The 14,836-nt window shown below is 46.4% G+C and overlaps 1 long non-coding RNA gene across 1 annotated transcript; it reads right to left on the bottom strand.

Moving 5' to 3' along the window:
* Positions 1 to 3,214: 3,214 nt before the first annotated feature.
* Positions 3,215 to 9,264, bottom strand: LOC137096373 (uncharacterized). The gene is made up of 2 exons (XR_010909406.1): positions 9,059 to 9,264; positions 3,215 to 4,074 (listed from the first exon to the last, which is right to left on the bottom strand). It is a non-coding gene; the product is annotated as an uncharacterized lncRNA (long non-coding RNA).
* Positions 9,265 to 14,836: the final 5,572 nt, after the last annotated feature.

Genomic DNA, 14,836 nt, shown 5'->3' with positions numbered 1-14,836 from the left:
GGCTGCCAGTTCAGTTCCGAGCACAATTCAAGGTGCTGGTTTTGACCTACAAAACCCTGTATGGTTCCGGTCCAGTGTATCTGTCCGAACGTATCTCCCACTACGTCCCACCTTGGAGTTTGAGATCATCTGGGGAGGCCCTGCTCTCGACCCCACCACTGTCACAAGTGAGGCTGGTGGGGACGAGGAGCAGGGCTTTCTCAGTGGTGGCCCCTCACCTGTGGAACTCACTCCCGGGGGAAATCAGGGCATCATCATCCCTCCTCTCCTTCAGGAGGGTGAAGACATGGTTATGGGACCAGGCCTTTGGGCAACCAGGCAATTAAATAAGACAATCAGACGAGTAAGACCAGCAGGATTGACGAAGTGGAATCAAAAAACAGATCTATGAGACAGCAAACACTGACAGTGTAGGAGGAGGAATTGGGTTTATATTGGTTTTTATTGATTTTATTGGGATAATGCATGAATTGTTGGTAATTGTGAATTTGTTGTAGTTTTGTGATGATTGTTTTGTGATGCAGGCATCTAATCGTGCCTTTTCTGTTGTAAGCCACCCTGGGTCCCCTTCAGGGTGAGAATGGCGGGGTAAAAGAACCCCAAATAAATAAGGTGCTTGTCTATAAAGCTATTGTCCTCCCAACCCTGCTATATGCCTGCAAAACGTGGACTGTATACAGACGTCACATGCAACTTCTGGAACGATTCCATCAGTGCTGCCTCCGGAAAATCCTGCAAATCTCTTGGGAAGACAAGCGGACAAACGTCAGTGTGCTGGAAGAAGCAAAGACCACCAGCATTGAAGCGATGGTCCTCTGCCATCAACTCCGCTGGACCGGCCACGTTGTCCGGATGCGTGACCACCGTCTTCCAAAGCAGTTGCTCTGCTCTGAACTTAAGAACGGAAAACAGAATGTTGGTGTACAGGAAGAGATTTAAAGACAGGCTGAAAGCCAACCTTAAAACCTCTGGCATAGACACTGAGAACTGGGAAGCCTTGGCCCTTGAGCGCTCCCAGCTGGAGGTCAGCTGTGACCAGCAGTGCTGCAGAATTCGAGGAGGCACGAGTGGAGGGTGAAAGAGAGAAACGTGCCAGGAGGAAGACGCGTCAAACCAACCCCGACCAGGACCGCCTTCCACCTGGAAACCAATGCCTTCACTGTGGGAGAAGATGCAGGTCAAGAATAGGGCTCCACAGCCACCTACGAATCCACAAGAATATTGGAAGACCATCTTACTCGTCCAACGAGGGATCGCCTAAGTAAGTAAGTATGGGTGCAATTAATCTACACTGGAGAATTAATGTAGTTTGATCCCACTTCAACTTCCAAGGCCCAATGCGATAGAATCCTGGGACTTGTAGTCTGGTGAGGCACCAACACTCTGAATTAAAAGGGTAAGGACTTTGTAAAACTAAGTCTCCTGGGTAATCAGAGCCCCCTCCTCCCAGCAACAATATCTTCTATCTATATAAATAAAAATGTAATGTTCGTTTGTGGGATTAACATAATTCAGAAACCACTGGATGAATTGACACCAAATTTGGACACACTACACCTATCAGGCCAACGAGTGAGGAGGCTTGTCATGAGGAAGAACTTCCTGACTGTGAGAGCCATTCAGCAGTGGAACACTCTGCCCCAGAGTGTGGTGGAGGCTCCTTCTTTGGAAGCTTTTAAACAGAGGCTAGATGGCCATCTGTCAGGAGTGATTTGAATGCAATATTCCTGCTTCTTGGCAGAGGGTTGGACTGGATGGCCCATGAGGTCTCTTCCAACTCTAGGATTCTATGATTCCTTTGGCCCCTTCTGCATTGCCATATAATCCACATTAACAAATCAAATAATCCACATTATCTGCTTTGAACCGGATTATGAGAAAGAGAGGGGAAATCTTCTGAACAAGGGGTCAGGCAGCAAAACAAACACCACAAGGGTGTTCACCCTTCCTGTGCTATCTATATGGTCAAACTCTTTGATATTGGCTCATGTGTCATCCAGTTCTATGGGAAATAACTGAATTTCTTTTGAAACCTGAGAACTACTAGGAAATTTAGATACCGCTTTATGCGGAGAGGCTAATTTAACTAATATCCGACATTATAAAAACTTCCAGCAGCGTGTGAAAGAATGAGGAAGTCCTCCATCAAGGACTCGGTGTCACAAGTGGACGGTGAAGCGACAGCTCCACCTGTGGCAAGAACTGAGCATACCCTCATGAAGCCAGAAAGCTGGAACTTTAAATTGCCTCTGTGTCTGTCTATATATGTTGTATGTCTAATGGCACTGAATATTTGCCATGTATATTTGCATTGTAATCCACCCTGAGTCCCCTGTGGGATAAAAAGCGTGGGATATAAATAAATAAATAAACTACCGTTGTGCAGGTACAGCTGTACCAGGAGCTCCAATTTTGTTTGCTTTGCATTGAATGTTTGTTGTAGTCCTAAGTTTCAGGGACTCTGCAGATAGGTGGCTTCTTTTGGCTGCAATCATAGGGCAAGCCACCTGTCAATTATAGTTAGGTTCCTTGGTCCCGCCCCCTTTTTGGGGTTTTGGAGGGAATAGGAGCCAGTTTGGGTTCAGTCCACACAGAGAAGCTTTCCATGCAGGACATAATACCAAGAGCTCCTGTAGAAAGCTTCGTCTTCTACGGCTTGGCTGGGGAGATATACAGCCCACAGCTTGGCCGGGGTTATACAGCGCACAGCTTGGCCAAGGATCATACAGCCTTACAGCTCCTTTGCTGAGGGACTTCAGTCAGCCATCACTGAAACCTGAACTCCTTTTTCCCTGGAAGTCTACAAAGCTCTGCTTGGTAAGGGTCACTCGCGGAAGCCAGAAGCAGTTGGTACCGGGTGCAGGGGCTCCACGCCAACAGAGGCAAAGACAGACTGCCCAGATTAGAAGTTAAAGATTTCCCCATTAGTTAATGTACAGTTTATGAAGATAGTGCCTGTTCCCTGTGGACAAGGTTGAGAGAGAGCCAATAGACTGTTAAGAAAGCCTTAAAGTACCTGTTTGTTTTCATTAATAAAGAACTTTGTTGAACCTTTGAGCAATCTAGAGACTCTGTTTTAAGGAAATCCAAAGGCCTTTAATCTGAGGCAGCCCCGGCGACCCATTGGGCACACAGAATTTATGTCCTGTCTACAGTCTTATGCACAGGCCCAGCATGCGACAACACAACCGTCATGGAAGACAGAACGAGGGCATTAGTAACAAACCAAGCAGATTTATTTTCAGAAAAAAACTAAACTGAAACACCAATTCCACCTCATCTTGAGGTTCAGCAGGTTCTCAAATAAGTCTGTTGGGAAGAGCAGACAGGGAGGTGGCTGTGAGAGAACAAGTGAAATGGACACAAATGCTTTGGGCTTCAAATGCCTTGGGCATTGTCAGGCGATTGAATGTAATAGACAGCGCGGCTCTCCTTTTCATCATACATAACTATCATCATCTTCTGCCTAGGCGGACCAAAAGTCAGAATAATTTCATCCAAGATGGTCAGGGTGATATGCTGTACATTCAGAGATTCTTGAACAAAACTATGCTTCACCAGAGAAAAACAAGCATGTATTCTTTCATCCTGAACTCCAAGGGCCTTAAGTTCATTCTGCACAGTTTGGAGATTTTCCAGGCTTAGAATTTCTTGATAGTTTCCACGCCAGTGGAGGTAGATATCCAGCGCAGCCACTACTATATTGGTTCTATTACCTTTGCACTCGAAACTAACCTTGCAGCCTTTTCTCCCAAAAATCAGCTTGAATACTTTTCCATTCTGTTCCTTTTCATCCCACATGCCATCCCGCAGAGTGTATGGTACCTGGAGTAAACGTTTTAAGATACCAAAAAAGACACTCTTGTCTTCATTTGATGGGTCATGGAATTTCACATATGGCGCTGGGGGCTCCAGCAATGAGTTGTCATCCGTTTCCCATAGTGATTTGCTGCCATTGTTTTGCTTTGCCATATTTTATTTCTGATTCTTTGGGCTGCCTTGACTTTTCTCTTTGATTTGTGCAATTTTGCAGAGAGTTAACCACAAGTTTCTTGAATACCACTCTTCAAGACACTAAAAAAAGGGGGGGAAATAAAGTGCCATATCATTACTATTACATTTATTGATACACCACTTTTTCACTCCACAAAGAGACTCAATTTTATATGAACCTTTCTAAATAAAGAAATACAATCAAGCTAGCTGAGGTTTCCAACCCCTCTGGAGGAACCAAGCACACAAAATGAATTGAAACATGGGAGAAATATTGTGTCCAATTCTGAGCACCACAATTCAAGAGAGATATTGACAAGCTGGAATGTGTCCAGAGGAGAGCGACTAAAATGATAAAAGGTCTGGAGAACAAGCCCTATGAGGAGCGGCTTAAGGAGCTGGGCATGTTTAAGCCTGAAGAAGAGAAGGTTGAGAGGGGATATGATAGCCATGTATAAATATGTGAGAGGAAGCCACAGGGAGGAGGGAGCAAGCTTGTTTTCTGCTTCCCTGGAGACTAGGATGCGGAACAATGGCTTCAAACTACAAGAAAGGAGATTCCATCTGAACATGAGGAAGAACTTCCTGACTGTGAGAGCCGTTCAGCAGTGGAACTCTCTGCCCCGGAGTGTGGTGGAGGCTCCTTCTTTGGAAGCTTTTAAACAGAGGCTGGATGGCCATCTGTCGGGGGTGATTTGAATGCAATATTCCTGCTTCTTGGCAGGGGGTTGGACTGGATGGCCCATGAGGTCTCTTCCAACTCTTTGATTCTATGATTCTATGAAACAGGTAGTACAGTGGGAGAAAAATGATGTAGTCAGATAGCAATTGTACAAGTTTTCCCACTTACAAAGATGAGAGAGGCCTGCAATTGACATCATAGGGAGACCTCAACTATGAGAGACAACATGAGAAAACACATCCAGAAAATCACATTGTCAGATTTTTAACAAATATATTTGCAAATTATGGTGAAAATAAGTATTTGGTCACCTACAAACAAGCAAGATTTCTGGGCCTCACAGACCTGTAACTTCTTTAAGAGGCTCCTCTGTCCTCCATTCATTACCTGTAGTAATGGCACCTATTTGAACTTGTTCTCAGTAAAAAAGACACCTGTCCACAACCTCAAGCAGTCACACTCCAAACTCCACTAAGATGAAGGCCAAAGAGCTATCGAAGGACACCAGAAACAAAATTGTCGCCCTGCACCAAAATGGGAAGACTGAATCTGCAATAGGCAAGCAGCTTGGTGTGAAGAAATCAGCTGTGGGAGCAATAATTAGAAAATGGAAGAGATACAAGACCACTGATAATCTCCTTCGATCTGGGGTTCCACGCAAGATCTCACCCCATGGGGTCAAAATGATCACAAGAACAGCGAGCAAAAATCCCAGAACAACACGGGGGAACCTAGTGAATAACCTGCAGAAAGCTGGGACCAACGTCACAAAGGCTACCATGAGTAACACACTACAGTGCCAGGGACTCAGATCCTGCAGTGCCAGATATGTCCCCCTGCTTAAGCCAGGACATGTCCGGCGCCGACTGAAGTTTGCTAGAGAGCATTTGGATGATCCAGAAGAGAGAATGTCATATGGTCAGATGAAACCAAAGTAGAACTGTTTGGCAGAAACACAATGTATCATGTTTGGAGAAGAAAGAACGCTGAGTTGTATCCAAATAACACCATCCCTACTGTGAACCATGGGGGTGGCAACATCAGGCTTTGGGGCTGTTCCTCTTCAAAGGGACCAGGGTGACTGATCCATATACAAGAAAGAATGAATGGGGCCGTGTATCATGATACTTGGAGTGCAGACCTCCTTCCATCAGAAAGGGCACTGAAGATGAAACGTGGCTGGGTCTTTCAGCATGGCAATGATCCCAAGCCCACCGCCAGGGCAAAAAAGGAGTATTTCAAGGTCCTGGAGTGGCCTAGCCAGTCTCCAGATCTCAACCCTATAGAAAACCTTTGGAGGGAGTTGAAAGTCCGTGTTGACCAGCGACACCCCCAAAACATCACTGCTCTTGAGGAGATCTGCATGGAGGAATGGGCCATCAGACCAGCAACAGCGTGTGCCAACTTCGTTTGACCTCTGTCATTGCCAGTATATGATATATAACAAAGTATTGAGATGAACTTTTGTTATGGACCAAATATTTATTTTCCACCATAATCTATATAAATAAAAATTTAATGTTCGTTTGTGGTATTCACAGAACTCAAAAACCACTGGGGCAATTGCCACCAAATTTGGGCACGATACACCTAACAACCCAATGTATGTTCTTCACTAAAAGAAAATTGATTTTGTCATTTGGGAGTTGTAGTTGCTGGGATTTAGAGTTCACCTACAATCAAAGAGCATTCTGAACCCCACCAACGATGGAATTGAACCAAACTTGGCACACAGTTCTCCCATGACCAACAGAAAATACTGAAAGGGTTTGGTGGGCAGTGTCCTTTGGTTTTGGAGTTGTAGTTCACCTACATACAGAGAGCACTGTGGACTCCAACAATGATGGATTTGGATCAAACTCTACAGGAATACTCAATATGCCCAAATGTGAACACTGGTGGAGTTTGGGGAAAATAGAATCTTGACATTTGGGAGTTGTAGTTGCTGGGATTTGTAGTTCACCTACAATCATAGAGCATTCTGAACCCCACCAACGATAAAATTGGGCCAAACCTCCCACACAGAACTCCCATGTGGACCACAGCAACGCATGGCAGGGGACGACTAGTTTGCAAATAAATTTGTTAAAAATCAGGCAATGTGATTTTCTGGATGTGTTTTCTCATGTTGTCCCTCATAGTTGCGGTCTACCTATGTCATCAGTTACGGGCTTCTCTCATCTTTTTAAGTGGGAAAACTTGTACAATTGGGATCTGACTAAATACTCCCCCCCCCCCCCCCCACTGTATTTGCTTTTCTCCCACATTTCCATGTAATTATGTTATATCCTCTCTTGTCTCTCAGTTTTAAAACATTACTGAGGGTGGATCTACACAGCCATTTAATGCAGTTACAGCAGGGGTCCACAAACCTTTTAAACAGAGGGCCAGGTCACAGTCCTTCAAACTGTTGGCGGGCCGGATTATAATTCGAAAAAAACATGAATGAATTCCTATGCCTTATTTGTAGTGCAAAAAACACTTAAAACAATACAATAATTAAAATGAAGAACAATTTTAACAAATATAAACTTATTAGTATTTAAATGAGAAGTGTGGGCCTACTTTTGGCTGATGAGATAGGATTGTTGCTGTTGTTGTTTTTGTGTGCTTTCAGACTCAGGTTGACCCTGAGTGACGGCCAGGTAAATGGCCTTGGAGGGCCGCATCCGGCCCCCGGGCCTTAGTTTGAGGACCCCTGAGTTACAGAATGCAGATTTACTGGATTGTATGACTTGATCTCCGTTCTGAAACCACATTATATGGCAGTGTAGATCCAGCCTCAATCTCCTAGGATTACGTTGGGTCTTCTCTCTATGCCTTCTCTCTTTTCTTCCAGTATTGGGATTTCTGAAACCTTAGCAACTGATACCTCCCTACTCAAATGGTGAACCTAGTTTTACTCTAAACTTCACAAAACTTACCTAATCTATGAAATAGGCCATACAATAAGTTTGAGCATCTTGGTTGCCTACTTTAAAGCCCAGAAGATACCCTGGAAGTTGTAGTTTCACAAGGTCCTTTGCCTTCTCCACCAAAGTGTGTGTTTACACTGTAGAATTCATGCAACTTTAGGGAACTTAAACTGCCCTGGCTCCATGCTATGAAAACCTGAGAGTTGTAGTTTCACAAGGTCCTTAGCCTTCCCCACCAAAGTGTGTGTCTACACCGTAGAATTCATGCAGCTTTAAGGCACTTAAGACTGCCCTGGCTCCATGCTATGGAAACCTGAGAGTTGTAGTTTCACAAGGTCCTTAGCCTTCCCCACCAAAGTGTGTGTCTACACCGTAGAATTCATGCAGCTGTAGGGCACTTAAGACTGCCCTGGCTCCATGCTATGGAAACCTGAGAGTTGTAGTTTCACAAGGTCCTTAGCCTTCTCCACCAAAGTGTGTGTCTACATTGTAGAATTCATGCAGCTTTAGGGCACTTAAGACTGCCCTGGCTCCATGCTATGGAAACCTGAGAGTTGTGGTTTCACAAGGTCCTTAGCCTTCCCCACCAAAGAGTGTGTCTACACTGTAGAATTCATGCAGCTTTAAGGCACTTAAGACTGCCCTGGCTCCATGCTATGGAAACCTGAGAGTTGTGGTTTCACAAGGTCCTTAGCCCTCTCCACCAAAGTGTGTGTCTACATTGTAGAATTCATGCAGCTTTGGGGCACTTAAGACTGCCCCGGCTCCATGCTATGGAAACCTGGGAGTTGTAGTTTCACAAGGTCCTTAGCCCTCTCCACCAAAGTGTGTGTCTACATTGTAGAATTCATGCAGCTTTGGGGCACTTAAGACTGCCCCGGCTCCATGCTATGGAAACCTGGGAGTTGTAGTTTCACAAGGTCCTTAGCCTTCCCCACCAAAGAGTGTGTCTACACTGTAGAATTCATGCAGCTGTAGGGCACTTAAGACTGCCCTGGCTCCATGTTATGGAAACCTGGGAGTTGTAGTTTCACAAGGTCCTTAGCCTTTTCCACCAAAGTGTGTGTTTACTCTGTAGAATTCATGCAGCTGTAGGGTACTTAAGACTGCCCTGGCTCCATGCTATGGAAACCTGAGAGTTGTAGTTTCACAAGGTCCTTAGCCTTCTCCACACTGTAGAATTCATGCAGCTATAGGGCACTTGAAATGCCCTGGCTATGAAAACCTGGGAGCTGTAGTTTTCCAAGGTCTGCAACTACAGCTCCCAAGTTTCCATAGCATGGAGCCAGGCCAGTTCAAGTGCCCTTAAGCTGCATTAATTCCAGTGTAGAAGCACCCAAACTACAATTTGGGTCCCATCTCCAATGTATGGAGATGAGACCCAATGACATATAAATACAGGGATGGCACAATAAATAAACCCAAAAGCCTTCTGTCCCCAAGGACTTGGGAGAAAGGGATACCCAACCTATTCTTGGATGGAAGCTGCAGTTCAGGCAGAACAAGGTGGAGTGAGCTCAGAAACGGGATGGCACCGGTTTACTCAAAGCGGATCCAGCAATTGCCTCTTCTTGCTCGCCCAACGCCTTTGTCCTTTGGGTCGGGGCCACTCTCCAACCAGCCGGTCTCCAAACTCCAGGCTCTCTGGGGCTGCAGTGGAGAAAACCCCCCAAACCTCGGGTATATATCCCTCCCCAACTCCACCCCACTTCAGAAACGTTTAAGTTTCGGCTTCCTCAAGTGGTGAACATTTACCACTCAGACGGTAGAGGGAGCCAGAGAGCACGCCAAGAAGACCGGCATCGTTTTAAATAGGAAGCAAGGCTGCCCTGGGAGGTGAGAGGCAGCCTGGCCTAATAGTTTGAGCCCTGGCCTATGGGTGCAATGAGTCTACACTGGAGAATTAATGTAGTCCGATCCCACTTGAACTACCATGGTCCAATGCTATAGAATCCTGAGACCTGTAGTTTGGTTTTTCTTTATTTCTCGTGTCAGGGCAGCCAGTCAATTATATTACATTTCTAACAGAACAAAGCAAACAAACAGAGAAAATACACAACTTGTGAGTTTGGTAGCTGGTTAAATGTCCTTTGACCAGTATCTGGCCACTTGGAGGGCCTCTGGTGTTGCTGCAAGAAGGTCCTCCATTGTGCACGTGGCAGTGCTCAGGTTGCATTGCAGCAGGTGGTCAGTGGTTTGCTCCTCTCCGCACTCACATGTTGTGGATTCCACTTTGTAGCCCCATTTCTGAAGGTTGGCTCTGCATCTCGTGGTGCCAGAACGCAGTCTGTTCAGCGCCTTCCAAGTCGCCCAGTCCTCTGTGTGCCCAGGGGGGAGTCTCTCATTTGGTATCAGCCATTGGTTGAGGTTCTGGGTTTGAGCCTGCCACTTTTGGACTCTCGCTTGCTGAGGTGTTCCAGCGAGTGTCTCTGTAGATCTTAGAAAACTATGTCTGGATTTAAGTCGTTGATGTGCTGGCTAATACCCAAACAGGGGATGAGCTGGAGATGTCTCTGCCTTGGTCCTTTCACTATTGGCTGCTACTTCCCGGCGGATGTGAGGTGGTGCGATACCGGCTAGACAGTGTAATTTCTCCAGTGGTGTGGGGCGCAGACATCCTGTGATAATGCGGCATGTCTCATTAAGAGCCACATCCACTGTTTTAGTGTGGTGAGATGTGTTCCACACTGGGCATGCGTACTCAGCAGCAGAGTAGCACAGCGCAAGGGCAGATGTCTTCACTGTTACTGGTTGTGATCCCCAGGTTGTGCCAGTCTGCCTTCGTATGATATTGTTTCTAGCACCCACTTTTTGCTTGATGTTCAGGCAATGCTTCTTGTAGGTAAGAGCACTTGTGATTCCCAGGTATTTGGATGTGTTGCAATGCTCCAGTGGGATTCCTTCCCAGGTGATCTTCAGAGCTTGGGATGCTTCTCTGTTCTTGAGATGAAAGGCACATGTCTGTGTTTTAGATGGGTTGGGGATCAGCTGGTTTTCCCTGTAATAGGCAGTAAGAGCACCTAGAGCTTCGGAAAGCTTCTGTTCTAACATCTCAAAGCTCCCTGCTTGAGCAGTAATGGCACGGTCATCAGCATAGATGAAACTCTCTGTCCCTTCTGGCAGTGGCTGGTCATTTGTGTAGATGTTGAACATGGATGGAGCAAGCACACTCCCCTGGGGTAGTTTGGTGAGGCACTAGCACTCTTTGACATAAGAGACTAAGATAAAGTAAAGGTAAAGATTTTCCCCTGACATTAAGTCAAGTCAAGTCCAACTCTGGGGGGGGGGGGGGGTGCTCATCTCCATTTCTAAGCCAAAGAGCCAGTGTTATCCATAGACACCCCCAAGGTCATGTGGCCAGCATGTCTGTTACCTTCCCAGCAAAGTGGTACCTATTGATCTACTCACATTTGAATGTTTTCGAATTGCTAGGTTGGCAGAAGCTGTGGCCAATAGTGGGAGCTCATCACACTCCCTGGATTTGAACCACCGACCTTTCAGCCAGCAAGTTCAGCAACTCAGTGGGGTAATAGGATGAAAGCTGGGTCCGGGAGCTCTGTTTCCGCTTGGCACCTTCAGGAGCGCTGTTTGCGCAACACAGTACGAAACACAGATATTATAGAAGGAATGTAGAGTTCTTTAATGGTAAAACCCTAACCCTTACCCTCAACCAGGGGTCCTCAAACTTTTTAAACCGAGGGCCAGTTCACTGTCCCTCAGACCATTGGAGGGCCGGACTATAGTATTTTTTTAAAAAATCAATTTAAAAATTCCTATGCGCATTGCACATATCTTATTTTGCTGTGTGGAAGGGCCCTTAGAGGGGTTTCTTTCTAGCCCTCTTTAGGCAGTAATTCCAGGAGCAGAGAATGGGAAATCTTCCTATTTCTAGTCTGAACAAAATCTGGCTACCAGTATTAAAAAAACCTCTAAAATTATAACTGTAAATAAAGAACAACACTCAAACACAGGGGAACTCCAGACAAGAAACGATCAGGGCCAGCTAATCACCTCTCAACAAAGGATTCTCCCTAAAAACTGTCAGGCTACGAAATGGCAATCAAGGTGGCCAATTGAAACATTCATACCTACCTCCAACAGACAAGAGTTCTTTCTCCCACCCTGGATCTTCCACAATTTCCCTAGTTAAAGGTTTTCTTCTGACATGAAATCCAGTCGTGTCTGACTCTGGGGTGTGGTGCTCATCTGCATTTCTAAGTCAAAGAGCCAATGTTGTCCATAGACACCTCCAAGGTCATGTGGCCGGCATGACTGCATGGAGTGCCGGGGCAGTGACCCTCCAAGGGAGGAGCAGCCCCGCACGGCCTACTCACGCGTAAAGCACCTCGCGAGGTGCTTTACGCATGAGTAGGCCATGCGGAGCAGCTGCCCTTGGCATGCTCACGTTGCCTGTTGGGTTCAATGGGCAGCGTGAGCCAGCCAAGGGCAGCTGCTCCGCATGGCCTAGTCTCACATAAAGTACCTCGCGAGGTGCTTTACGCGAGGTGCTTTACGCGATGGGCAGCCTGAGCCTGCCAAGGGAGGAGCAGCACCGCACGGCCTACACTCGCGTAAAGCACCTTGCAAGGTGCTTTACACGAGAGTAGGCCATGCGGAGCAGCCGCTCTTGGCTGGCTCACACTGCCCATCGGGCCTGACGGATAGCATGAGCCAGCCAAGGGAGGGGCACTGTGTGTGTGTGGGGGGGGGGCGCTCCTCCTCCGTGGGCTGGATAAGTGCCCTTGGCGGGCCGGAAGTGGCCCGCGGGCCGTAGTTTGAGGACCCCTGCCCTAAACCTTACCCAAACCCTAAGCCTACCTTACCCTAACCCTAATCCCCTCCTTTCTATCCTGCCACCAAATGCAATTACGAAGTATATTCCCACCCTCACTGTGCCACTCTCCCCTTCCCTTATTCACAACCGCTGTTGCGGAATGTGCGGAATGATCGGAGCTTCCGCACCCAGCTATCATACTATCACCCTCAGTGGTTTAACCCACTGTGCCACCAGGAGCTACAAAGATTTTATAAAACTACAACTCTCAATATCCCATAGTATGGAGCCATGGCAGTTTAAGTGGTCACAAACTGCATTATTTCTACATTGTTGATGCACCCCAAGTTGGAGGGACCTGGTGAAAGCCATCATCAAGCAATAGGATGAATTGGGAAGGCCATTTCCATGTCTCACCAACTGCTCCAGCAAACTACAAATCCCAGGCCCAGGTTAAGAGTGGAATAGAATCAAAGAATCATAGAGTTGGAAGGGACCTCAAGAAGCCACCCAGTTTGACCCCATTCGGCCAAGCAGGAAGATGCCATCCACACAATCTCAGAAGGTGGCCACGCAGCCAGTTGGAATCCTATAGTATCCTGGGATTTGTAGTTTGTTGAGATTCAAGAAAACTTGGAAAACTACAACTCCCAGGATTCCATATCATTGAGCAATGGGCATTGAAGTTGTGTCTTAGTACTTTACCCTAAGAGTGAAGTGTTTTTGAGCAAATCCAAAGGCAGCTTCCTTTGTCTCCCAACTGTGATAAGGAAACATTTTTCTAAATTCATATAAGGGCAGAGTGTAGACCAGTCTGTCTGCAAAGTGCCATCTCCCAAATAAAGGGACAGATATTCCACTTTTCGCTTGCTATTCCTCCCTTTCAGCACTGTAGGTCAACTTGGGGGTCGCACAGTGGTGTCAGAGAGTTCACAAAAAACAATCAGAAAGCACAGTCTTTCTGTTGGTCATGGGGGTTCTGTGTGGGAAGTTTGGCCCAGTTCTCATTGGTGGGTAGGTGAACTATAAATCCCAGCAACTACAACTTCCAAATGTCAAGGTCTATTTTCCCCCAAACTCCACCAGCTTTCGCATTTGGGCATATTGAGTATTTGTGCCAAGTTTGGTCCAGATCCATCATTGTTTGAGTCCACAGTGCTCTCTGGATGTAGGTGAACTACAACTCCAGAACTCAAGGTCAATGCCCACCAAACCCTTCCAGTATTTTTCGTTGGTCATGGGAGTTCTGTGTGCCAAGACTGTGGGCAGTGTGAACCCTGGGTCCTTTCACACAGCCATATAACCCAGAATATCAATTTGCTGGGATTTATAGTTCATCTACCATCAAAGAGCATTCTGAACTCCACCAACGATGGAATTGAACCAAACTTGGCACACAGAACTCCCATGACCAACAGAAAATACCGGAAGGGTTTGATGGCCATTGACCTTGAGTTTGGGAGTTGTAGTTCCCCTACATCCAGAGAGCCCTGTGGACTCAAGCAAGGATGGATCTGGACCAAACTTGGCATGAATACTCAGTATGCCCAAATGTGAACAGTGGTGCTGTTTGAGGAAAATAGACCTTGACATTTGGGAGTTGTAGTTGCTGGGATTTATAGCTCACCTACAATCAAAGAGCACTCTGAACTCCACCAACGATGGTATTGAACCAAACTTGGCAAACAGAACTCCCATGAACAATAGAAAATACTGGAAGGTTTCAGTGGCCATTGATCTTGAGCTTGGGAGTTGTAATTCACCTACACCCAGAGCGCACTCAATCAAGGATGGATCTGGACCAAACTTGGCATGAATACCCAGTATGCCAAAATGTGAACACTGGTAGTGTTTGGGGAAAATAAACCTTGACATTTGGGAGTTGTAGTTGCTGGGATTTATAGTTCACTTACAATCAAAAAGCATGCTGAACCTCACCAATGATAGAATTGGGTAAAACTTTCCACAAAGAACCCCCATGACCAAGAGAAAATACCCCTCTGACAACCCCTCACGATCCCCCCTGGGGTCCCCACCCCCAGGTTGAGAAACACTGCACTAGAGTTGAAAGAGGAGACAAAGAGTATGCACCCCATTTGAAATCCTGTGGCTGCCTATTGTGGATTGTAGTTTAGTGAGACCCTGAACTTCTCTAGCTGAGCATTTTAAAGGGCCCTTCCTAAATTACACATCCCAGTTTACACTTGTGTGATCATAAACTGAGGCAGCTGCGAAATGCAGAAGCTTAAAAAGCCAATGCAATCCGAGGTGCTGCACCAAGAGGAGCATAGTGTCCACAGGGAAAGTAACAATCACTCAAGGGTCTGGAGAACAAGCACTATGAGGAGCGGCTTAAAGAGCTGGGCATGTTTAGCCTGAAGAAGAGAAGGCTGAGAGGAGACATGATAGCCATGTATAAATATGTGAGAGGAAGTCATAGGGAGGAGGGAGAAAGCTTGTTTTCTACTGCCC

This window comes from Anolis sagrei, chromosome 2, assembly GCF_037176765.1.
Source record: "Anolis sagrei isolate rAnoSag1 chromosome 2, rAnoSag1.mat, whole genome shotgun sequence".
Taxonomy (NCBI): domain Eukaryota; kingdom Metazoa; phylum Chordata; class Lepidosauria; order Squamata; family Dactyloidae; genus Anolis; species Anolis sagrei.
The sequence above is the reverse complement of the archived record's forward strand: the minus strand, read 5'-3'. Positions and strand labels throughout refer to the sequence as shown.